Below are 26581 nucleotides of genomic sequence, written 5' to 3'. Positions count from 1 at the left end.
ATACCGAGTATGTAACCTAGATTCCAAAATAATTTATTTACGACTGTTCTGGATTTTTGCTATTTGTGTGGATGATCTGAATTATCGTTGTATCATATTTCTTCAATCTTTATATTGATTTTTGAACTTTGACATTTAAATATATTTTATATATTCGCTACATTTATTATTGTTTTATTAAAGTTAGAAGAATTAAATTAAAAATGCAACATATGCGTTGATACAATTCATATTAGATTGAAAAACTTTTACTATTATTAATCAAGTTTATTTTAATTTTTAACATAATTTACTGCTTTATGTGCTAATTTATTGCTTTATTTTCTTGATTTCTGATCTTTTTAAGAGCAGTTTGAATCGCGACATCAAAATATTATGAATCATCTTAAACTATCTTAGGATAATAAAATAAATATTTAATTTTTCGATTGCTGTATACATCAATCGTTTTTTTCTGTTAAAAGTGTTAAACGCAATTTTCTGTTAAACGATGTGAGTAATAAAATAAGATCGAGACTAAAGCAACGAAGTAGCACATAAATTGGAGTAAATAGAGCTTGATTAGCGATGATGTAAGAATTCCAGTTCAATATGGATAAACACCATAACAGCGTGATACAGATATCTAACAACTTTTTTCCCACGTTTCAGATTCGATGGACAAGCGGCCATATGGTGAAACAGCGGAGATTTATCGGAAATACCAACAACAAGATGATCAATATACGAGAACCTTTGTAGATATTTTAGAAGGGTAATACGCACGGTCCGAATCTAGGAAACGTTGTTTCTCGTGAGTTAAATGCGAAAGTAGGTCTGCACGAGAAATTTCACAGAGGCAACTGTTGTCGTGCGTTGCAAGAAGAGTCACGAGAGATTCGTCAACAGGATCGCAAAACATTCTGCGATTCAGTCTCCGCGGTGGAGACGAGTGCTAGATCCGTCGCGCGCGGATCTAGGTGTGATCTGAACTTGTGATTCGATTTCCTTTTTTCGCATTTCGTCGAGATTTAGAGAGATTTTTTTCTCACTTTCTTATTACGGTGAGTAAAGCACGACTATCGCGACTATTGTTTGCACCAATCCAATTTCTCTCATTCGGGAATTCAGGTAATGAAATCAAACGAAAACGCGAACGCCAACGGAACGTACGCAATCGCGGGAGTTACGAGCTCTCCGCGCCAGGGGAGGTAGAAAGTTTTCCGGACGCATGTGTAGAACGGAGAGGTTGAATATTTTTCGACTGCGTACGGCCCACATGTACCGAATTACCATGCTGCGTGGAACGTAATTGTGAATTTGTAGTGAAAGCTTCGTTTTCGGGACGGCGGCAGCAGTAGTCGAGATATACAATAAATACCGCCGCACATATCCGGAGCGCCAAAAGCTTTGTGAACAAGAAGAACAGATTTAGCACTGGGCATGTAACAGCGTTTCGAAAATCTAACGGAAGTAATAGACGAATGTAAAACTGTACAGATGAAAAAAAAATATTGAAAAAGCATTTAAAAAGTTGTGTATTTTAAATATCGATGAAAGAATGTATTTGAACATTCGTACACTCGCTTTTCAATCCATATTGCAAGAGATGAGGAATCGTAAAGTAATTTATCCATAGTCGCTTTTCACGTTCGGTATTATCACGAAATAATGCGACGTTTACAGCGATCCGTCTCTCGACAACCAAACCACTTGATCGTTTAAAAACAACTTGATCGAGTTTAACGCGCAGCCAATATAATAACAATTTGTCGCCGGGGCTATCGTCGAACAGTCATTGAGACTAATCGATTATTCAGCGTACCCTTTCCCCGGATACGAGCGAATGTGTTGCGAGAAAACGCAAGCGGGATTTAATCGTCTCTATTCTTTCAGATTTTTAGATACCGTTGTTTATTTTACCGGAAGAAGAGAGTGTGTAAGCCAAAGCTATAATCGAGAGTATTATCCGGAGTATTGATTTACGCTCGTACCATTGACACAGAGGAAGCGGGACAATTTTACGTATCGCAGTCGAGGGGGACACGTGGTCGAGCTCTGTGGAAAAAAAAAACCGGACGGCGCTTTAATTCCCGTCCGACCGAATTTTCGACCCTCGTGCGCCGCGCCGGAGTTTTCGTCATAATGGTGAGTAATATCTGTGCACTTTGTAAATCGACATTCACGCTCCTCCGCGCACTCGCGCGCGAAAATGTAAAATCCCGTTTTGTTACATTCGGCCGTCCATTCAGTCGTCGTTACGCTTTACGTAACTCGATATGCGATAACGAATGCCGACCGTATTGGCGCACGCAAACCCAAACAGCGCGTGTGTAAGCTGTACACGTACATTGCGTAAGCGAGTGACTCGCTCGAGTCAATGACCCCCGTCGGCGTCTTACGAATCTGCCTTCGGGCCACTTGTCAAACGAACGGAAATTTCCTCGCGAACGTGCCAATTACACCTAAAGACCCTGCTGAGCGTGGAAAATTGTATTGTCATTCATGCAAATTTCGGGGGGAGGGCGATCGGTGGGCGGCGAAAGAGGGGGATTACGTTCTCGCGGAGTTCCTCCCATTAATCAACGTTTCCTGTTGCACTTTAGGGGATCAGCTCGCGTGTCTCAACTCCGCAATCCAATTTATTTCCCGCGCCACGGACGACGACGCGATTTCCGCGACGCAACGATCTCTCCCGACGAGAGAAATCGAGGATGCGCCACGTCCCGTTCCCCTCACCCCACCCTCGTCGAGCACCCGAGGGTCGGCCGCGCACGTGCAACACACGATATATCCCTCGGCCCGGGCGTTTAATGCGAGACGTTATCGTTTGCATATGTATCGCGGGGTGATCTCGCCCCGCGACTGACATTGAAAATTAGCATGTAAGATCGGGGCCGTGTTATGCAGATCCGACGGGTCCGATGCGGATCCGATGATGCAACAGGCACGCTCTTTCTCTCTCTCTCGAGAATCTCGAGAGAGCGTACCGAGCCCGCGCGTTGGATGTCGAAAGTGTATCTCGGAAGATCCCTCTTCCCCCCTCCCTCCCGTCGAGGGTCCGCCGACGCGTAATGACAATCAAACACGACGCGGCGGTGTCCGGCTCACGTGAGAGAGGTACAATGGAAACTCCATCCCCGTCCGCCCGCGGGACAGGTTTCGCATCGTGTTACGTGTATCAGGCCGGCCAGATAATGTTCCGTAAATTGCGCGGGTAAACAGAGCCCGGTGTGTCCGCCCCCCGCGCTCTCAGCGCGGGGCGCAATTAAAACGGTGTCGCGTGTCGTTTCCGTGGCCGATAAGCGGCGGACGCGGATCCAGCAGCGCGTACGAACGCCTTTCACCCTAACGAAAATTAATGCGCGGGCGCGCGAGGGCGGGCGTTTAAGCAGGGGGGCTTTTAGCGGCCGTTCCATCATTCCGCGCGGAATATTGAATAGCCTCGCGGAGAGAGCAGAAAAGCGACGTGCGATCTTTATAAAAAGATCGGTTCCGCTTCTTTCTTAGAATACCATTCTTTCCCTCCCCTCCCCCACCCCCTTCGCCACCCCCTTCAGACAAATCAATCTCAATTGTCCGTTTGATGTAATTATCGGCTCGATCGATCGATCGAGCGATTGCGTTTCGATGTCGACGAGTAAAGAAAAACGTTCGGCGGGCGTTCGCGCGTAAATCCGATTCCGGATTAACGCGACGGGAAACAAAGGGTGAATAATGCATTCTCGATTTCCGAGTGAAGCTCTCTCTTTCTTTCTCTCTCTCTTTCTCTCTCTCTCTCCCTTTCCTCCTCGCCGCGTCCTCGAAGGCGCAACGTAAGGATTCGCGTTCGGACCTCCCTTCGGTTGATTCCCTGGTTAATCAGAGCGACCGCAGGATCTCGTAGCGGAATCTCCCACCGACTTGGCTCCCGCCCGAGAGAGAGAGAAGGGGAGGGGAAAACATCTTATCTAGCACCGAAAACAACGGCGCGCATTCGGAACCGCTGATACTGCGTCTCTGGCAATTAATCGACTTTCATTATTCCCCCCGAGTGCAACTTAAATTATTACGCGAAACTTCGTCTCGCGCTCTTCTCCACGAACGAGAGCGCCCGATATTCCGCGAAAATTACATTTCGCGGAGATGAGCGCTCGATACGCCGCAGGTATGCGCGAAGAAAAGTCTGTCGTCGTTCCACTTGCTTTCGCGAACGATCCAAGACTTGGAACACCTCACGCTCTAAATCGGAATAATATATAAAACTTGAATAATATTATAATTAACATCGTTAGCATCGTTTTCCGTAATAATCGGCGCGCGGCCGATCAGCTCCGACGGCATTACGATAGAACGGAAAAAAAAAAAAAAGAAAAGAAAATCTCGCTCAGGGAAACTCATCCTTTGCCATTGTTCTTGCGATTACGCGACACGAGAGAGAGAGAGACGCTTGATTAAAAATTATCTTACACGGCGCGCCGGGAAGACGAGGAGGCGGCGACGGGCGGCGGCACGTGACGCGTGCAGGAAGGAGGAAAAAGTGCACGCTATACTTGGCCGACGTAGGTACACTGACCATGACTAAGGCGGCCGTCGAGGCCGACCTTGCATCGCAACGACGGTGTTAATAACTGTGGACTCTCTCCAGTTCCGCTTTTTCCTTTTTTCAGCGGCGTTTTTCAGCGCGCGGCAAAAGCGGGAAAAAGCGCAGCTAGGCGAGGAGGAGAAAGACGACAAAAGGCCGTCCTTTCTCTATCTCTCGCGGGGAAACGCAAATGAGCCTCGCCCCTCTCTCTCTTTCTCTCTTTCTCTCCGGCCCCGCTCGCTGGTTTAAACGCGGCCACGTGGAAAGCTCACGTGCGTCAGCGGTTTTCCGTATCTCTCTGGCCCTGGACTCTGTGTTTTCCACCGCGCTCGATTAAGCGTCCGCGCCCGGTTACCGTTCGGAGCGACCGCGGCAGAATAATTAGCGGTAAAACGGGGGGGAGGGACGGTGATAGAAGTGGTATCGGTCTGTCTCATTATTGGGCGAAGGGGAAAGCACTGTGTGCTTCATGTAGAGTCAATAAAGCGTGCTTTATCGACGACGGACGCGGCGGAAGAGGATATTTTCGGTGACTTTCTCTATATTTAGCCGTGACTCGCCGAATCAGATTGCAACGGGCGATTGGGATTGGTTCCCCCGGTACCGGATGTCCTAATATTAGATAAGAGCGATAAATCGGCGTCGATAAAGGCGCCGGCGTTTCTTTATCGTTTCAGCGATTTGCGCGAGAAACGCGCCGAAAGTTTTGCGCCGATGAGCGATGGATCGCGATCGCGCGTGTGATTATCGGAGTCAGAAAATCATACGTGATTTATTCTCTCGCGGGAGAGAAAAATGATAAAGTTCCGCGCGTGCTCCCTTACCCTCCCTTCCCACGCGCCCAGCCACCGCGGGACCGGTAAAACCGTTTCGAACGGTAGAGCTTGCTGTGAATTAATAAATTGCCGAATTGAATCAGCTGTCCGAATCAGCTGTTATCCAATCTCGCCGGGGGGAAAACGCGGAACACGTGTCGATTAAATTGTATCGCAATTTATCAAGGACAACAGAGCTCCTTGCCTTTCCGGCCGGCGAGCGATGACAGATGAGGAGCCTCGAGTTTCCCCGAATACACGCCGCGGCAAAATAAACCGGTATAGTTTTTCGCTTCCGCCATGCCGTGACGTAATAGCTAAACTGGGCGCGACTTCCTCGCGCTAATCGAATCCACGAAGTCTTTTCTCGGGGAAATGACGCAACCGTGCAATTCTGCGTAGCGCTTTATTTTTATTCTCGCGGGCGCGCCGATGATTCCAATTTGTTCGCATCGGGATGATCGAGGCGTCTATGAATCAAAGTGCGCCGAACTGCGTAACGAATCGCGTGTCCATCGCGGCATTAGGCCTCGTTGTCGCCTTCGTTACGAGAGGTCGAGCTGTTGACTTCGTAGATCTCTTCTCGTTAAAGGCGGAATAGTCCCTCTGCCGCAATAGTATTCCAAGCACGCTATTTTCGCCAGTGATGTACACCATCGTCGGGGCCCATCATTGAGGAGATTCGCTCCGATCCTCCGTTCGGTCAAAATCGAGCCAACAATTTGCATTGTTAATCGAAGATCCGCCGATAGGCCGTGTAATGAACTCGGCGAGTTCGTTATGCCATACATGCACGTTATATATGATTAATCGCGGGGTAATCGCGGCGCAGCGCCGCAATATTTCGCGTTACGCGTGCCTCTCTCGCCGAGTTAATTATTCAAATAGACCACGTCTCTTCGCAACGGCGCGCGGAGTTAACGTTACCCGCTGTTACCCGCGCTGGTTTCCTAACCAGCGGGTATATTTTCTAATAAGATAACGCGAGGGGGGGCGCATTACGTATGGCCCTCTCGTAAAGCAGCAATCCCGTACGTTTCACCACGCAATCCTTTCAGCGTTTTATTATTGTGATGAGAAAAACCGCGCGATGGGATCTTCCCCGTTTCAAAAAGAGAAAGAGAGAGAGAGAGAAATATATATATGTTTCGTTGCGCGAGATTTTTCCTCGTCGGTCGACGGTGTGTTTACGCTTTCGCATCATCCGTTTTCATTTTCTTAATTCTCCTCCGCGTTATCCATGGTCGACGAGAATTTTAACGAGCGCGTCGCGCCCGCACGAGGAAGAAAAGAGCGAAAATTTTCTTTCGTTCCCTCGCGTCGGTCGCGATTTCCGGATTGCTCCCGGAGAGTCATTCCTGCCGGGTCGGCAAGCTTTTTGTTGTCGCTTATAACCTGACGCCTCGTTCTATTGAAATGTGCGCGCGCGTGCGTGAATCTCTGCAGATGCTTCCTTTATGAACCAACGACCTGCTGCGGAAAGATTCGCTCAAGAAAGGAAAATGGGAATTTACTTTAATTACTGAAACTCGGATCAAAAATTGATTGGTTAATCACGATTCATTACTTTGCAACCAAGAGTGAGATTCTATAAAATTATAATTATCTAATTGCGACAACCACTTAGTTTGACATTTATATCGAGATTTTTTTAAAGATAAAGCTAATATGACTTGTGAGATGTATTAGTGTAGAAATCATACATAAAGTCATATTATAAAACTAATAAATAATTATTAATTCTTATCAATTAATTTAAAAAGTTATCAATGTGTTTAATAAGCATGCTTATATATAAAAGATGAGAGAAAGAGAATCGTCTCTTACTTGGCGTTTTAAAAGAATTTAAATGGAAATAATTGCGTTGATGTCCGTGAAAATGATGACATAATAAATATAATTATCGACAGCAGTCTGAAAAGAATGAACACTTACAGTTACGGAATATTCGTGTTTATCGAGTTAATTTACGTATAAACTTGATTAACCATTTTGCCGTACGGATATACATTCAGTAGGAAATATTAATTGTTCTGCAAACTCTGCTGTCTCATCGTTAACTTTAATATCAAATTGCGTAAGGCAAATAATCTATAATCGGATTAATTCTAGATAAGATATGTGGAGTCTCTAAAACACCAGTCAAATGGTGCATCTCATATTTTTCTTTAAAAAATGCATAAATTGATTAATATTAAAAATAATGCGTGAAACATCAAAGAGAAACTGAAGCTTAAGAAATTCTTTATCACAAATTTTATGGCTTTGTTAAAGATTAATTTTATTTCTAAAGCTAGTAAGTCATATTATTGTTAATCTGTTTATTATCTGCGTACCTATAGCGAGGCGAGTGTGTAGCGGATAATGCATTGGTTTGCTATACCGAAGGTCTTGGGTTCGATCCCGACCAAAACTAAATTGTATTTGTTGTTATATGCTCGCCCTCCTCTTCGATGAAATTGCAGGTCATCAAGAGTATTCTATGCGAGATAGATCTCTCTATCTTAGCCGTTCGGAACCGTCATTAAACTTTAGGTCTCGTATGTCTATGTATCTACAATCTACATGCGCATCTTAAGACATACGTAAAAAAGAAAAAAAGGTCTTAAATCTGTTACACAAGGAACAAAAACTGACAATTTACGTGAAGAAAAATTTAGCCTCTGACTTCGCGAAAAACTTTTGCACGACAGTACCTCAAATCTCTCTCATTTGCAATTTCCTACAATTATATATTTTTTTTCTCATTCATTAAGTCCTCCTCCTCCTCCTTCGTCTCTTTTCGTTCGGCGAGATTGTAAGATTAAGGTATATTAAAAGGTATAGTAAAGTAGATAGTTAGTTTAAAGCTGCATTAAGAAAAAAATTATCTAATTTTATCTGGAATTTTAATAAAATTCCTAAACACCCTGTAATGCAAAATACAACTTCGTATACGTGACTCAACATCCTTGTCCGTATAAAACGATAAAACTGCAACTGCTGCGTTTACTCAGCGGTCGCTCGAGTTAGGTGCGAAAAATCCTCCTTCGTAAAAATTCACGGGCGATAACAACAAGTGGATCGCGTAATTCGACGAGCGAAATCCTATCCGCGCTTCGTCTATCGCGATAATTTTAATTAAGAACTATTGTTACCGTTCGCTGTGGAGTATACGTCCATACTGCGATTCAGGAATAGCGGAATTCCGTTTTCTACATTACGCGTACGCATACGTCGGCGTTAGGTGTATAGTCGTGCCGTAATTGTATCGCGAAGAATTTATGATCGCACCCGGATATGTATTTACGGTATAAATATCTGCGCGCTTATAAGGCCGGCGATAAAAATACAGCCCGAAAAGAAACGCTCGCGTCAGACGCGCGGTTATAAATAACGGTCGCCCGTACGTTGCAATGGATTTCCTCTTGTGATTCAGAGAGATATTTCCTCTCTTTCCTCCTCTCTCTCTCCTCTCTCTCTCTCTCCCTCCCCCTCTATTTTTCTTTTTCCCAAGTAATCGTATTTCGTGTATTTCGGCGAGATTAAACGGTAACGAGTTTTATTCATATTCGCGAGCATAAGGAAGGGGATAAACATCCGTTTAATGGCAGCCAAATTGAAATTTTCAAGTTTAATGGGCTTTCCGCAATTTTTCCGCGGTAACAAGATATCGCGAGGTTTTCATGCTCGCCGTGGTATACATTAGACTTTTCCGTGCATTTCACGTTGCCGTGTAAACAGCATTAATACAATTTTTTTCGGTTAGTGTTTCGTTTTACATTGCGAGGAGTTAGGTGCTCGTCGCTGGCACTAATCTTGCACAATAACGCCGGTTCGCAAATCGACGGGATACCGTCATTTAGCATTAGCCGTTGTGTTTAGGTGCGAAACAGCCCCGGAGGTATTCCCGCGTACACGATCGACGGCACACTCTAATCCGCAGCTGATTACGGAGCGCGCGGCGCGTATCCTTCATTACCGTTCTGTGTTTGCTTACGGCTCCGGCTACTTGGCCGCGGATTCTGTTTAATCGTCGGCTTTGCCGAAAATATGCGACGTGTGCGTGTGCACGCGAGATTTGCGACGGATCACGGAAACGTGGGCGGTTTAATCCTTAACCGGCGGGCGGCAAAACGGACGGCAATATATTTTAGTGGGAATTTCTTGCGGGAGACATTAAGCGACGTTGCATTATCAAAGACACAAATGAACGCGACGCATTGTTAGTTTGTGAAATGAATTTATCCCAGTTTATTGCAAACGCTTCAATCGGTTTTCCTTTTAAATTACAAATACGTCGTTAGAATCCTCGTCTATATATAATAAAAAAGAAAAAAATAATAACACGTATTTATCAGTTAGGTAGAAATTACGTAGAAATCGAAATGTCGCGAGATTGTCACAATTGCTACGTACGTGTGCAAAAATTGCGCGCAAGCTCCGAGGATCTATTCAACGATGCGCTGTCGACACGCGCGTAGATTCCGCGTGGAAATGCAACGCCAGAATATACAACGCCAGGTTGGTACAATCTCGCGTAATAGTTGTATGGAATGTTAAAGTGAGCTCGTTTCGCAGCGCGACAGCGTTCGACTGTACGTACGTACAATAGCAAATCAAGCGCGGGACGGATTGTGTCCCCGGTGTACGCATCGCGAACACGCGAACACGCGCGACGCACACTCGTCATTCTCCAAAGCCGAAGGAATTTCCTCCTGTTCTCGCGAGTTGAACACGCGCCGGCGGTGAAGCGGATTTAACGAGATAAAAATCATCCCGCGTTGTCGTTGTCGTCGTCGTCGCGTTATTCGCCTCTCCTCTTCGCACGAGAAAGAAAGCGGAGGATAGAGAGGAGATATTAAAACCGTAACTCCCGCGTTTCGATGTACCTTTCAATTTATCGTTCGCTTTCTTTTCGAGCAGCGGTCCGATTCGCGCACGAATTGTCTGCCCTCGGCAGATCTGTCCTTTTACTCGTACGAACGAACCAATAACGATAGAAACAGGAAAATAATAAACGAGACCGAAAATATATGATAAACATTATATATATATATATATATTCCTGAATACATGTAAAATAATGATCTTGTTCTTTTAAATTTCAGTAAAACATTATATTCTTATTTCAATACTATAATAATCATCTAAGAGCACGATATCATTGTTTTGATAATAATAATATTAAATTGACATCGTTATTTTTTACTCAATATTTCTTTCTCAATTTTTATTTATCAGAATATATTTTTCTTGGTGAAATAAAATTCTTCACGTAAACAAATTACGTCTAACGCTATATAATTTCATTTCAATATTTAACAGTATTTTTAAAATAAAATATTATCAAAACAAGAATATTTTTTTCTGTGTATTATAATTATGGTAATTAGATTCGATGCTTAAATTATTTGTGATCTTGCTCCTCATTGCAACGCCTAAATTAATATAAAGCGAAAAAAGTTCAAGATCACGTGATATCTTGCAAATATATGAGCGTGCAAATGACAATTTCTTACGTCAATCAAGTGATTCATTTTCTTTATCTACATATATTTCTAATTAAAAGCATCACTCGAACGCTAGAAATAAAACTGTATGCGATAGGAACATACCTAAGAAATACAATATTTTCTCATTTTTTAAATGGATTTGTTTAATGAGATTAACGATATCTATTTCGTCATTTTCAATTACAAGCATCAGTCTCTTCAACGCACACAACGCGTAAGAGTTTCCGATAAGCGTTTTATCGTAATAAACTTAGCGGAGTTATTACAATCAATTTCAAAGGCAAACCAAGTATTTCTTTGAACACTTAATACCTGCTTTTCTATCAAATTGCGGGTGATTGAAGAACCGATACGATCGAAGTTATTTCAGCTGGAGGGCAGAAAGAGCTGCTGTTCCGGCGTGCAGACCTGTTTGAGACCCAATTCGAAAAATTACGATGAAATAATAAATTAATCGATAAGCCGAGAAGATATCGACAACGACTGATTATCTACACAGGCGACTTTACGAGTACGTGCATTTATCGTTTACATTGGCACTCGACAGCTCTGCAGTGAGTATTCACACAAATAATTCGGTGCGCTCGTACGTTTACATTAATTTAACTTCGTATCGCTTTAATCTAATGATTAAACGCTTTAATCTAAAGATATCGCGCAGGTCTCACGAACGTTTCTCGAGATCGACATTGGAGCCGGCAGCACATCTCGCTCAAAGCGCGTCTGAAGCGCACCCCTATGCACGGTTTTGGTGTCCACGGGCCATGGCCCCCGGATTGGATCGGAGGTCTCTTTGCCGTGTTCATAACCATTAGCGGGGGGACGCAATTCCGGGAGCAGATCATATTCCGACTACCGCGAACCGAGAAGACTCCGCTTCCCATTTCTCTCCGTGTCCCCTTTGTTATTCGAAATTCCCTGCTGCCGTCGCCGCCGGCGTCATCGCCGCTCGGAAACCTCGGTGTAATCTACGTTATCCTATCCGCTTGACAGCTATATAATCGTCAGTCGGGGAGTCGGATGACACGGGCGCGTAATAAAAACGTCGGCGCGAGATAAAACGATCGGCGCAACGCTTTAATTCGATATCGGTGAGAAATAAATATAAATACCGGGCCTCGTCTCCCAAAGTTTTCCCAAGGCCTCCCAGATTTTTATAACATTCGCCATGCGGCAATTAACTTTTCGTTCAGCTTCCACGAAACAACATATATTACATAATATATGTATACGATGCGATAATATTGTACATATTGCGCGACAAATTACATTATACTTGCATGAGATTTGTCTCCGAAAACATATGTAGAGGAGAAGATGATATTATGGCTATCCATTGACAATTTATACAATAAATTTGTTAATAATTAGTTTTTTCAATTTAAAACTTGACGGTTTTATTTATTAAAGTGTTCTAAGTAATAGATTCTAAGTAATTAATGGAGTTCGTTACCCGTAACGAAAATAATACGACCACAATTACCTACTCGGCACATAATACCTCAATTGTCGAACTGAGTCGATAGCTGCGTTTCGAATTCACGTGAACACGCAAGTGACAATAAGCGTAGGGAATTCCCGACACTCGTCGTTATCGTTATTTGTTGGCCGCTTTCGCGCTGAGAATTCCGCCGTCCGGATTATTGCGCGCGTCGTTCGACCGATCGCTTAGATTTGTATGTAATTTTACCGACTTTAATTTCACCGCGATCGATTTCCAGCCCGGGGAAACTCACATCTTCACGTCCGGCTGACACCGTCGGCAACGCGACACGTGTGTCGCGCGCGTTGCGCGTGACAGCGGCGGCGGTCTGTCACTGACAAATCACTCCGGCTTCGAAAATGTAACCTCGCCTGTCCGTGTAATAATACGATAATTCTGCGACGGCCGACAATACGGCAGGCCGCTGCAGGCTCGTTACGAAACACAACACGCGCGGGACGCAAGCAGTTAACCCTTGAATGGCATCGCTATTGAATGCTAAACGGTATTGATCCGCAAATTTTACGTTTCCGAGAGAATTGGCTGCACTTAATTAATGTAACAAGTAATTTTTAATGATAAGTTGGATATATTAAAAGCGAGAAGTAATATCTAAATTTATTCGATCGTTAAATTTATTAACAATGCTATAAGTATCCGTAAAGAACTTATTGCAATAATTTTAAATATTTTATTAACAAAAATATTTATAATCCAGACCTTTATACACAAGTAATTGTTAACATGGCAGAGTTGAATCCTTTGCTGACCGATAGCATAGTAGGTGAGTGTAGCTTGGAGCTCAGGGTGGATTAGAGCAGGGTAGAAGGAATGGAATATGTTGGGAGTTGTACGTATATTCCAGGGTTAAACGCACTCAACTCGGCTGAATCGACGATTTATATTTCGTTGCTAAAAACAAATAAACAAGAAAAAAAGAAGAGATATTACACGTTGCGCGCGTGACGCAGCCGATACGATATTATCTAACACGCCCCCGACGAATCAATCCCTGTTTCCCGAGCAACAAGTGATATACAGATTTCGCAAAAGAATGAAACGCAGCCCCGTCTTATGCCTTTGCAAACGACCGTTTTCATGGTGAATTTCGTTCGCTTTTATGTTCGAACGGGATGAACGGGCGGACATTTCTCCGCGGTGGGTTCTGAGATAATAACGTCCGTATCGTACGTAAAAAGAGATCAAAGCTGAAGCGGAAGAGGGGGGAGGGGAGAATGGATCGCTCCGTCAATTCGGGCGTACCGGATCTTCCTCGATCGCGTGCACCTTGTGCAGCTGCAACTGCTGCGGTCGCTCTGTCTACGTCACATGCAGTATACCGCAGGAATAATCGATTTGCCGCCGTTTTGTCCGACGGACGCGACGTCGTCGTATGTCTGGCTCTCGGAAAATCCTCGAGCGTATATTTCGACAGCGTTTATCTTATCGGTGTCGCCGAGACTCGGATCGTTCCGAGCCACGATTGAAGATTGATCGAAGTGCGCGCGCCCGGCTCTATTCATTCAAGTCCACTCATGGAATCTCGCGCAATTCATACTTGCCTCGTATTGCCAAGCTGTGTATTTCCGACTAATATCATCGTTCATACACGGAAACGACAATTTCGTTTTGAAACACAGATCTGAAAATAATTATATTGGATTACCAAAATAATTATATTGCACGCTGAGAATAGTCATCTAGGGTGTTTATTTTTATATTTTAGTAAGCAAGAAAAATAGAGCTCAGTACAATTTTCGTTATTGATTATATAATACTTTTATAATTTCTTTAAATGAGTCTTCGATCGGTACTTATTTTCTTTCATTTAATTTCATTTAAATTCATAATAAATTATAGATAATTACGCAAAAATAGGGAACTATCTTCGGATTAAGCTAGTTGTTAGAGTTGAAATTTTCTCGAGCAATATCATTTATGTTTGAGATTTCAGCATAATTATTTTGATGGTCCAACATAAAATTACTTTCTGATCCGTATTTAACTAAATTTTTAATTACCGCAGTAAAACTGTTCTTTCCATCTGTGTAGATTAAATACGTCACATGCTACCCATTCATTTTTTATCAAATATTCTGTTTTTCATGCTGCTATTTTAAGCAGTTACACAACTCGTCGTGCCACCGCGCCGTTTCGAGTAATTGCGTGTTTTGTTACACGCAATTCATAGGTATTTACTCAGAGCTCAGTGCTCCGAAATCGCCGGATGTTTTGCCAGAGGTCTACATAAGACTTGCTTCGCGGTAAATGTCAAAGAAGTTGCTTAAATTAATAACTTCGTAATATTGTGATGATATTTACATGACAATCTTACGACAAATTCACATGTCAGTTTACATTAAAATGATTAATGGATACTGATTACTCTTCTGATTACGAAAAATGCTGACGCTATTGCCTTCTGCGTTACCGTCGTACCAATAACGCCGTAATCTTGTAATCCTAAAGCACTACTCATTTTTTTTTTACATTAATACTGTTCTTGGTAAAAAATCGTCGACATAATTAAGAATTAAAAAAAATTCTTTTTACATTTTTTCTTATGAATTGCATAATATTATAAACTGCATAAGAATAATTAAATCAACAATATTTTAATGTAAATCTTACTAAATATTAAATAAAAATTTTAATATCAAAACTGTACTAAACATAAATTAGGATCTGAGTGAAAATTTATAATAGCATTATAGAGTTAAAGCGTCATCCTTGTCACAAAAAAATTTCATTAAAAAATTCACGTTCATCGTGAACAAAATGGATCAAATTTATGAAAATGTTTTAATAATCAGGAGCGACCTTTTAATGTCGAAACATTAATTGTTCGAGAATCGCAAAAGAATGTTCAGCTTAAATTTTTTTTTCACATTTGTATAAACTAATATCAACAGATATTACTTCGAGATCAGTTTGGCATCTCTCAAGATCGGAAATCTCAATTTTCTAGGGAAGTGTAAATTTGTGTTTCTGGCAAATCGAGTTGAATCGAATTCAATTCGGATTTCGGGATGTCAAGGTCAATGACACATAAGCCTAGCTGAAAAAGTAACGTTGCTTGCGCGGATGCCACGTCAATTGTCACGGTGCAATGCCCACTTGTTTCTAAAGGATTTCTGTGTTTCCGAATAAGAGAGAGAGAGAGAGAGAGAGAGAGAGAGAGAGAGAGAGAGAGGAGGCATTGCGTAATATCGGTAAACGGTGCAATATGCTACTGATGAATCATCGTATTATTAGTATTATATAGCTAATGACCAGCGTGGCCTTGTTATCTTTAATATATATCTTTTGCAACTTGAGTCCTTTGATTAGAAAAAAGCTCGATATTAAAGATTCAGATTACGTTATATAACAACAGATAATATGCAATATGTTCTCTAGAAAGAATCACAGGGAAGAAAATGAATCAATGAAAGCAAGACTTCTAATATTCCGAATATTCTGAAGTCTCTAAACTTTTATTGTTATCGCGAACAAATTGATTGGGACCGATAAAATAACAGAATTATTTATATTTAGAACTCTGTCATTCTTTTTGATTAATGCGCATTTGGACGAAAGCAACTGTCGTCAAATTCTAGATAAAATTATAATATAACTGTTAACACGTCATATGCGATAATTGTGACTGTAATATCGTAATGAGTTTCGTGAATGTTCTCCTTTAAAGCGTCGTATTGCTTTTCTCTTCTAAATTCTTTTGCGACATTTTCTCACGGAATTCTCGTACTTTCCGTAATTTACACGACGCAAAGAGAAAGAACGGTCACAAACAGTCCATGTTCGTAATGGACGTGATTAAATTAATGTAATATCAAGAAAAACTCGTTTTCAATTAGAATTTCGATTTTCTCTTAGCAATTTTTCGATTCAATTTCATAAATACATGATTTATTAATTGATTTTAGTAAATCAATTGATGTCTCAATAAAAATTTTATTACTTTTGGCAATCCCTAATTAGCTAATTAGTTGTAGAGATTAGTTATGGAGATTCAATAGTATACTTTTTCAATGTATTATTTACGTAACTAGAAATGTACTTTTCTAGCGGAAAATAAATGGAAAGAACGAAATTAAATGGAAGTTATTACTGTCAATTTCGACACTTCGTGCATGATTACCAATTCTAACAGTCCGGGAAATTTCCCATTTTAGATCTGACGCGAGAGATCATCATAAGTCGTTCTTATAAAGTTATCGATCGTCCGTTGCAATTGGCATAATTTACATGTTGATTTAATTATTCGGTCGCTTGACACGTAACAATCTCGTTTCCAAAGGAGCAAGTAAATTTCCCATATCCAACATCTAAACGGTATTGTGATATCGCTATATCGTACATAATGTATTGCGCCATGTTGCGCGTATTTGCGAAAGGGAGTGATTGATGACTGAAAATCATAGTACTGCCATCGGTTCCAGATTCCATTCAAATACATACATTTCTAGTCGTACTTGAGTTGATCAAAATTGGCTTTAATCGCTTTTGAAACGATGCAAATCTGTTTCGGTCGAAGGCTCTATTAATAAATGAAATTTACAAAGAGCCACAAAGCAGTAGATTGCAAAGGACCGCTCCCGCCATTGCCACATCATGTTTAATGATAAATTATTTGATTTATGCGAAATAAATTTTTCCCGAACGATAATGTACGACCATTAATAAATATTGAATAATAAATGAAAATAAAAGGAATTTGTAAATTATATGTTTGGTGATACACACATACAAATAAATAATTGATTTACTCTTGCGTTGTGTTGCGCACATTTGCGAAATAATCTGCAGTAAACCTTACGCTTTAGAATTTTAGATTAAATCTATTATTTCATAAAATTTTATTTTTTTAATTCTTAGAGTTATAAAAATGTTTAAACATATTCAGGAAAAATTTGCTCGATAATTTGGACGAGAAAAAAATGAATTTAAATTAATAAAAGAATCTGTTTTTTTATCGTTGATATGTATAAATATATACAAATTATCAATTTAAATATGTATTAGTATCTTTCATTATATATTTGTTACAGAAAAGAAACAAAAAATAATAACAGAAAAAAGTTATAATATATCTAAAAGAAGATGCATTTACAATTGTGTAATAATCCTTAAATTAATAATAAATTTTAACAAGGATTGTTTACACAATAATCCCTTGCATAAAAAAGATTTATATAATCTTTTCTTAATTGGGAAAATTTCGTGTATCATGATTCGTTAATCAAGACGATACACGTGTCTGTCGAAAGACGCGTTTCGAAAGCCACAATCGATCAATCGATTAGATTACATAAACCGCAAACTGAAATCTCGCATAAATTTTCCACGTGTATATACTGTTAACTATAAAGTTTTAATTAATTGTCGCCCATCTGCAGCAGGGACAACATTGCTTCCTCGCGCCAAAGCAACCGTACTCTATATCAATTCTCGTCTTATCTCTTCGCGACTATAAAAGACAGGCATCTCCGAACGATATCTCTAGTAATTCGTGAATACCAATCGCGCCGTGACTTCTCTTCGCTCGTCTCTCTCCAAATACCCGTGTCGCGTAAGATTATATCGCAACATAAACAGAATAGCATACTGAAACATTTATCATACGATTCACGTGTTTTTCCTTCTAGTGATCGTGCGCAGATACGATGATTTGTATATTGTGACGTATTCGAGGACGTTTACGAACAGAACAAGAAAGACTCTCTAAACTCGCGCACGTGTCATCGCTGGACCAAAGTGAAAACCGGGTGTTAGTGATCGCGGGGTGGGGGGAGGGAAGAGGACGCTTATACGACGAGCTTCTAGTTGAAACCCATCGCCGAGCACACGTGAAATATATTCTTTAGGGATATCACTTGGAAACAGCAGGGGAGAAAAGGTGAGTTCCTCCGCCTGTTCGTCAGCGAATTCGCGAAGGGCAAAACGTCACCGAGAACATTCACGTTGATTAGATCGGGGGTGACCGGGTGGTCGAGATATTTTCGAGATTCACCTGGGAGGTTCACGGAGCACTGTGACGGTTATGAACAAGAAGCGTAGAGAGCTTTCTAAATGGGTGATTCGTTCGCTCGCTCGTACGTTCGCTCGCTCGTTCGAAGGGACTGAACGAATGATCGGAAGGGTACGCTTATGCCGAACGTACGATCGAATCTAGGTCCCGTCATTATCACCGGTATCAAGATCATAATGTTCCTATAAAATTGATTTGATATTGCGCGAGTAGAATAGCTAGTAGAATAGAGTAGCTAGTGCGAATCTAGTTTGGAAGTAGAGAAGCAAATATTTCGTATCTGAAGTAAGATACACGTTTTGTTTCCATTTCCATATTTTCAAATAATTTTTATACAATAGTATTTTTCTAAATCACCTTTTTAAATATACTTGGCCAATTTTATTGACCTCATTTTTGAATGCGTTTATGTACTTACCGTATTTTTTACCTTTGTAAGGTTTTTGCTTAGTGCACTTTTTATATTAGAAATTTATAAAGATTATATTTACGGAAAGAGATTATATTTCTATACTTTTTAGGGTCGGTTGTTCCAACTTCTTGGTAAATTTACCTATCGGATAAATATATGTTTGTCTTTATTTATTTAAGAAAAGAAATGAAGATAGACATATGCTTACCTGGTAGATAAGTTTACCAAGACGTTGGAACAACCGACCCTTAATGTTTTACTTCTTTTCTTTCCTCTATTTCTATGATATACACACATATGTATTTTATACTCATACTTTTTTAGTATTTCTATTTCTTATCCATCGAACGAGATAACTGTTTTCTGTCAAATCTCAAATACTGCAATATCTATGAATAATTTGAGACACTTCTAGAGCTTTACATGACTCCACTCCACTCTCTCTCTCTCTCTCTCTCTCTCTCTCTCTCTCTCTCTCTCTCTCTCTCTCTCTCTCTCTCTCTCTCTCTCTCCCCTTCTCGTAATTATGGACTAGGATGTTGTACACCCAGCGAGTAAACAAGCAAGACCGCATGCGTAATAGGAGTAGATGTAATAGGAAATCGAGAGCAGAGCATCAAAGACCGATGCCTGTGACCTGTAATTTGTAGTCACGTTAAATCAGGCACCTTTGATATCGTCTACGTTCGCCATCTCTCATCCTTTTCTTTTTACACAGCACATAAATTACTCGATTGCTCAGTATTCATAACGCTTTATAGATTTATTGGGTGTGGAATTGTTTGATAGTGAGTATTATTGCATAAATTTGTTCGCGCTTCATATAATTATATTGAGACTGTTTACAATTATCCGTTTCTATCCGAAACATTTGGCAAATTAGAAATTTTCGCAATTACTCGGGCACTCTTCGAGAAGTACTTTACTCTTCTTCCCGTCGCGATAAAGTCGAGGTATTGCTCTTGCCAGATAACCCGGATCGATCTATTTTTACTGCACCACTCCTTCGGCGAAGAAACCAACGATCTTTTAACCATTGCTGCCAAGTTTCCCGGCGAAGTTTTCGATTGAATCCGCTTGACGCACAACACCGTTCTACCTCGTCCTTTTTGTATGTGTAAGTTTTAAAAAGAAAGTACCAGCTGGCTTCTAAAAATAAATTTGTTGATGCGTGAGGAAGTGAGGGCGAGTAATATATTTATCGCGAGCTAGAGTCCTCTCGAAACGCGATATTAAAAAAGTATAATAACAGAGGGCGTTTTACGATTATTGGATACTCTAAAATTCGGTTTCTAATAAATAGTTATAACATAATATTCAAAGCTATCAAAATATATGTTAGTTGGTTCAATGTGGAAGCACCGACATAAAATTTCCATTTACGCACTTGTGCTTCTAAGTTTAATAACTCTTTAAAACCTTATGAATATAATATTATTTACTCATGTAATATTAATGTATCTCTTTATATAAAGAAGATTGATATTTTAATGGCAAGAGACCAAATATTCTTTTCTCTTTATGATTAAAAGTAGAGAATTGTAGTTTGAAGAACTCTCGATATTAACCGACCTGTAAAAGAGAAGTCCACCTATCCACACTTTATATTTCCGCATATTGAACTATGCTCGAAAGTGCGTTGACAACGGCATGTCGAATATTTGCCGTTGAATTAAAAATAGCAAGATTGTCGATTGTGCGTGTTTGATTGTAAAATATTATCGAGGAGCAGGTGTATGGCGTCACTTTATACAAACGTTATCGACAACATGATTTCGCAAATCGATAAACGAATTTTGCTATCTCACGATCATTATCTATTTTATCTAGATGGCTGATTTTACGTCGCAGCCGACACGCAAGTATATATATCGAATAAAAGTGGAGTGATTATTTCTTTTTGTTTTACCTTATTTTATAAATTTTATTAATTTGAAAAATTGTTTTCTTACTAATATATTTAAATAAACGATAAAAGAATGATTGATTTTAACGTTTTGCTGGTGATCTTCGTCGATAGTTGTATCATTTTTTTCATAATCGCAGACATATTTATCAATTATCTCTAGTGTTTAACAACATTATATAATACAATTATCAGTCACTTTTATAAAATGTTCTTTATAATATTATATAATTTTTCTTGCCATGTGCGTATGCAATATTTACGAACACCGGAAGTAATTGTGAAATAATTTGTTTCTTTTAAACATATCCTCGATACACATTAATAATTCAATAGTTATTATTTTCTAAGAAATTTTCGATAAATGTTTAATTTGTTAATAATGTGTAAACATCGTGTAATTATGCAAATTAATCTTTTAAGATTCTTTAATGATTTTGTCATTAACCTTTTCTGAATAACAATTTTCGTTATCAGAAGCAATTGCATTAATGAAATTATATGCGTACAGTGATATCCACTTTAAACCACGACTTTGCGTAGACACGCCATAAAATTTCGATAAGATAACGTAGACCGAATCTACTTTAGAGTGACTATCACAAAATATTGGTAGTGTTTTTTTCCGGCTAAACAGCTATCTGTCAGTTTGCTCATTAATTTCCTGTTTCTCTAATGACTCAACTGTTTATCAGTTTGACTTTTACCTGTGTAAAAATTCACGTAAAATTTCAATTTGTAAATAATTACAGAATACATTCACGAGAAATTGAGATTGATATAGTTCCATAAACTTATTAAAAGTTTCGAAAAGAGACATTCTGTGTACAACTGTTAGAAGATTTCTTGATAAGGAAGTGCACACGTCTATTTGCAAATGCTTTTCCGTGTTATATAAATATTGCGTCTGCTAGCGACACATGCGACTCATGATTACAATCTTTGTTTATAGCGTCTCTTAACCGACAAGGGTTCTACTAATTAACATATTATCAAGAGAACTTAAATAATTCACAAAAAAACACACAGTTACATGTACAAAGCAGATACATTTGCAAATAGTCTTCTAATTTCCATAGACATGTCATTTTGATGCAAATTTTTTGTGAAAAAACGTTTTGTTTTGACGTTAAAAAAAAACTGCATTTAACTTTTTTATTATATTGTATCCTGTGCCTTATTTAATATATATTGCAATATGCAAGTATTTCTCGTTTTCTCTCTCTCTCTCTCTCTCAATCTTTTTAGAATATCTTTTGCATAGCCGGTTATCTGAAATTACTAGGGAAAACTTAATGTTAGATGTTCTATAAAGATAACGTTCAAACTAATAGCGTAAAACGAGGAAGATTCTTGTGGACAAGTCTGTTTCGCGTTGATTCTTGTAACAGTATTAAACTGAAAACTCTCGTAACGGGATTGGACGGTCGACAAGTCAAGGACACTTAGTTGCGAGTGTTGGGACGAGGATTTTGAGCTTTGTTACTGACGGAGAGACTGTACGCTCTAATCCCCTTCATTAAGCGAGCGCTTTAATTTCAATGACGCGATTGCAATCGTCGCTGTTTAGTTCATCGTTAGGAACGGAACATAATAATGCGGAACAATAAAATCTTCTTTAGAAAATAATGAGATGAATCTTCCTTTTTTCCATCTCGTTTTCGTTCGTAACTTGTCGCGTCTCCACTTCAGGCCGTAATTAAAGTCCATTTGCCGTCTATTTCTTTCTTTTATTGAATCAAGACCAAGGAACGTCGTACAGAATTTATAAGAAAACTTACAAGTTTGACAAGCGTATATTTATCTTGCGATCGGGGGAAACGCTTGCGCTGCATTTATTTTATTCAGGATGCGATGGAACATCGTTGGTCGAGGGTGGATGGACGTTACCTTTCGAATGTCGCACTATTTTCATCGATTTTCACAGAATTTACCACTTCGCTCTCGTATCCGATGCGGCTGACCCGTACGCGTTAGAACTACCGAGAGAGAACTCGTTTCACGACTTTTCTCTCCATCGTATTTCCGAGGCGCGGTGTCTCCTGGGGTGAAGTCAGTTGTTCCTTTCGCAGGTTACATCGAGATACTCCGCGTATCCCGGCGGATAAAACCTCGCCTTAGTAGGGATGATCCTGCGAAATGGTCCCACGGTGGCCACGAATCGATTAGCTCCTGAAAGAACGTTGCCTAGCACAAACCAAATTTCCCACCCAGTTTTATCTCGTTATTTCGAAACGCTAAAGTTTGCAACGCGTTCCTTTCGTCGCAACGTATGCCGGGGAGAAGAAAGTAAAGTACCTCGAAAACTCCTTCGCGAGAAGATTCTCCGGGTATCATGTGAAATGGCCGCCTCTGTACGGCTGTGGCCGAGGGGAAAAACTGTGGCTAATGCTCTTTGGCGTAAGAATTTAATTAAATGTCTCCTGGCGTAGTTAAGAAATTTAGTTTGAAGATTTGATTTATTAATATTTTAGATTATTTACATTTATACACAGAAAAAAAATGTAATATAGTCAATAACATATGTGATTGCGGGCTGCCAACTACATAAAATACTCAATACAATAATATTTGCTATTAATGCAAGTACAATGTTGATACTGCAATAGCATATATTATTGTATTGAGTATATCTGTAATTGGCAGCCCGCAATAACATATCTTATTGAATATATTACTTTTTTTTCAGTGTATTTATTACAAAACAAACAAAATAATTTCGTTAAATAATTCAACATTTCTTTCAGCTAGCATAATTGTCCGATTTAAACATTATCGAGTCGTTGTGAACAATTTTAAAAGACAAAGTGAAAAATAGATTTTCTCAACCAATATCACTTAAGCATTCTCCAATATTTTTTTAACGGTATTCTGATAGAAGAATAGTATAATATTTAATTGGTATCTATTCAAGCATGATTTTATTTCAAACAAGGATAAAATCTGTATTAAAGACAAACGCTAGGCCAATCTCCCCCATAATAATAATAGTACATTCTCCTGTGGTGTTCGTTATTTTATCTATCTTTAATGTATAAAATTAATATCTTCTATGTATCTAATAATTCAACTTATTTCGCGAAGTCCTGTTGCATTATTCGTGCATCAATTCGCTGCACAATTATTTGTTTCCTGTTATAAAAGAAAATTGCAACTTTCCACACCACGTTTCAACATCAGTTAACGAAGTTTGCGTCATCCAGGGCATTTCCCTGTTTTTTCCTTGCGAAAATTCGCTCCCTGCTCTGAGGATATCAAATCTTAGATTAATCTCTGACATGATGTATCGCGCGATCATCGATCTTCCTTCCGCCCTTCGTAGTCGCAACATCACTGCAGCTACGTGTGAATAAATTATGAATAAAGAGACTCACGGAGGGTCGCATAATTCGCACCGTCGCGAAATCCCGAAAAGACTTGGTGATTATACGAAATCCGGCGTTGAAGTTCAACGTTCAGTCGGAACAATGATAATGGCGAGTTGATTGGACTCATAGTTAAGTTTTATTGCATTACGGCGGAAGCAAATCGAGTCTAATCTTATCTTGCTTAATCGATCGCCGTTATCTGACCTGGCGTTCTATTGTTACCCGGGGAATAACTGGCGTCCGATTAGCGTTTGATAAAGTCTCCCGCGACTCGGCCTAAGTGAGCGTAATCAGCAGTTTAATCGCGCGCGAGCATCTCTTTCGTCGATATAAATTTACCGCTCGATTATTAAAACAATTTGGCGTTTTGGTAGAATTTTCCGCCGAGAAAAAGCTTCGCATCTTGGGGTTGGAGAGCGCGCAGCCGAGTCAAAGGTGACCATAGTCAAAAGCGAATCGGAAATCCGGTGACGGAGAATGCTCAGGGCCTCAGATCTCGCATATCTCGCTCCTCGATTTGCACGGTCCGCGTTTCCCCCGTACAAATCGGACATTGCGCGAATACCTTCCCGCTGACTCGTTAGATTTAATTTACCGCTAAGCGAATAACGCGCTCTCCTCCGTGCGGCTTTGGCACTTCCACGTTCGCGTTTTCCGCCCCCGTGGCATCGCCCCTCCTCCTCCCCCGTTCGGGGGGCGGCAGAGGCATTTTGTCCCGACGAAACGGATGCGGAAGCGCGGTCGTGAATCGCCGCATTACGAGCCCGGCGCACTTCGTAACGCGCGCATTCACTGGCGAACCGCAAGAATCGCGGTCGAAGAGAGGAGGGGAAGAGGGGGAGGAGATGGGGTTTGAAAGTACGATGGAAATTAATTTGCCGAGCTTAACGAACCCCAAGGCCCACAAAGCAGCAACGCTAGGTACTGACGGAACGTCGTGTTAATTACATTGAGACCGGCAAGAGTGAGCAAACGACGAGGACGGATGCTCATTTTTACGAGCGAAAAAACATCGCGACGCGCACATCCGGCGACCTGCAAGTTCGCTTCTCGGCATCAGCAAAAGTGCCGAAGAAAACAATTAGAAATGTCAGTTAATATCGAGTGAATTTGATAAATAAATAATTAAAAGCCACAAAATATTTTCAAAATATCGTCATGCTTTTATTCCGTCTAATTTTCTAATTTATGTGGTTTATCTTTAAAAGAATAGTTTGTCATAATCCAAATAAATATTAAGTGATAATCTTAAACAACTTTTTCTTGCGCTCTCCATAGGATATTTGTTAAAGAGAGAGAGAGAGAGAGAGAGAGAGACACAAACTAATTTTTATAGTAACACAAAGATTAATCCGAAGCATCTCTCGCGCGTCGTAAAATAATAAATTGCCGATTCCCCGGGCACGTGTCTCGAGAGTCGCGGACCGCAGAGGATTACAGAACAGTCTCGCCGTTGGAGGTCGGTTGGGAAATTAGTTTCCCGGGCTTAATGGAGTTCCGTGAGCGCGCGAAAGATGGGCACCTCCGAGGCGACGACGACGACGACGACGACAACGACGACGACGACAACGACGACGACGACTACCGACGAAAGTTTTCGCAACTTTAGCAATTTTTTCAATTAGCCGCGATTTTTCAGCGGCGCGACGGAGCGCGCGCGCGCGCGCGCTGAGAAATAAAAAGCGGGTTTGCGCTGTCCCCGTGTTTGTTCGACCCCACTCTACTTTGTGATTCCGTCCTAACGACGTTATACCGCGTATATTGGGAAAGTCAAGCGACGTTATGAAAGTCTTAGCAGCCCGAGCGTGGCCGAGAGTTCTTTATTCCGAGAGCCTGCGAGCACCCGGCGTCCATTCTTCCCCCCGACAATAACCTTTTCGTCATTAATGGGCCGTATTGTGCGCGCTCGTATCGCGACACGAGCGGCAAAACGCGGCAAATGCGTCTCGGTATCTCGGTGACGGCTACTTCCACCCGACTTCCGGTTTCGATCGATGATTTACGAGCCCCGAAAGGAACCGAAAAAAGTTGTGCGGATACTCTTGAAATTACCTTCGCCATTGCGACGTGTCCCTTATCCCTACAATGACACACTGAGGATGAAATATTCACGTTTTTTTTTTTCAAAGGCCGGCATTTTTCTGGTGTAAAAGACAACGTTAATAAGCGAATAATCTTTAAATAATAACGAAAAACTCGTACTGGATATGCCGTACTCAAGTGTCATCTTTTGTTTTTGAACGTTACATTACACGTTACATTGTTTTTAATTTAAAATTTCTAATTGTTGGGATACTATTTAAAAGGTATTTTACTATAATTTTTTCAAGAAGTACAAATTATCGAAAAAGAGTTTCGCAAAACTTTCTTTTTTGAAATTTTTTATCAATAAAACTATCTACTTTTTTTGCCGTTGTTTTTCTCAATGTCCAAGTGAAAAAGAATTTATTGTAATATGTACGCTTTCATAAAAGTATAAACAATCAAAGTTGGATCGTTTTTATAACAGTATAAACAATCAAAGTTGG

At 40.4% G+C, this 26581-nt stretch overlaps 1 protein-coding gene across 12 annotated transcripts in view; it reads left to right on the top strand.

Annotated features, from left to right (window-relative positions):
- LOC105832868 (multidrug resistance protein homolog 49) overlaps positions 1-26581 on the top strand; it is a 65590-nt gene that overhangs the window by 14203 nt on the left and 24806 nt on the right. For 8 of the 12 annotated variants that reach the window (XM_012674165.3, XM_028193453.2, XM_036290508.1 and 5 more), the window contains 2 exons: positions 652-1043; positions 1876-2127. The gene's annotated coding sequence lies outside the window, so the exon portion shown is untranslated. Of the gene's footprint in view, positions 1-651; positions 1044-1875; positions 2128-17369; positions 18236-26581 lie in introns of those variants that run through there. The other 4 variants (XM_028193455.2, XM_028193454.2, XM_012674171.3 and 1 more) reach the window with 2 other exon arrangements.

Source organism: Monomorium pharaonis, chromosome 8, assembly GCF_013373865.1.
Source record: "Monomorium pharaonis isolate MP-MQ-018 chromosome 8, ASM1337386v2, whole genome shotgun sequence".
Classification (NCBI taxonomy): domain Eukaryota; kingdom Metazoa; phylum Arthropoda; class Insecta; order Hymenoptera; family Formicidae; genus Monomorium; species Monomorium pharaonis.
Note: the sequence above shows the minus strand (reverse complement) of the source record. Positions and strands in the feature narration are given on the sequence as shown.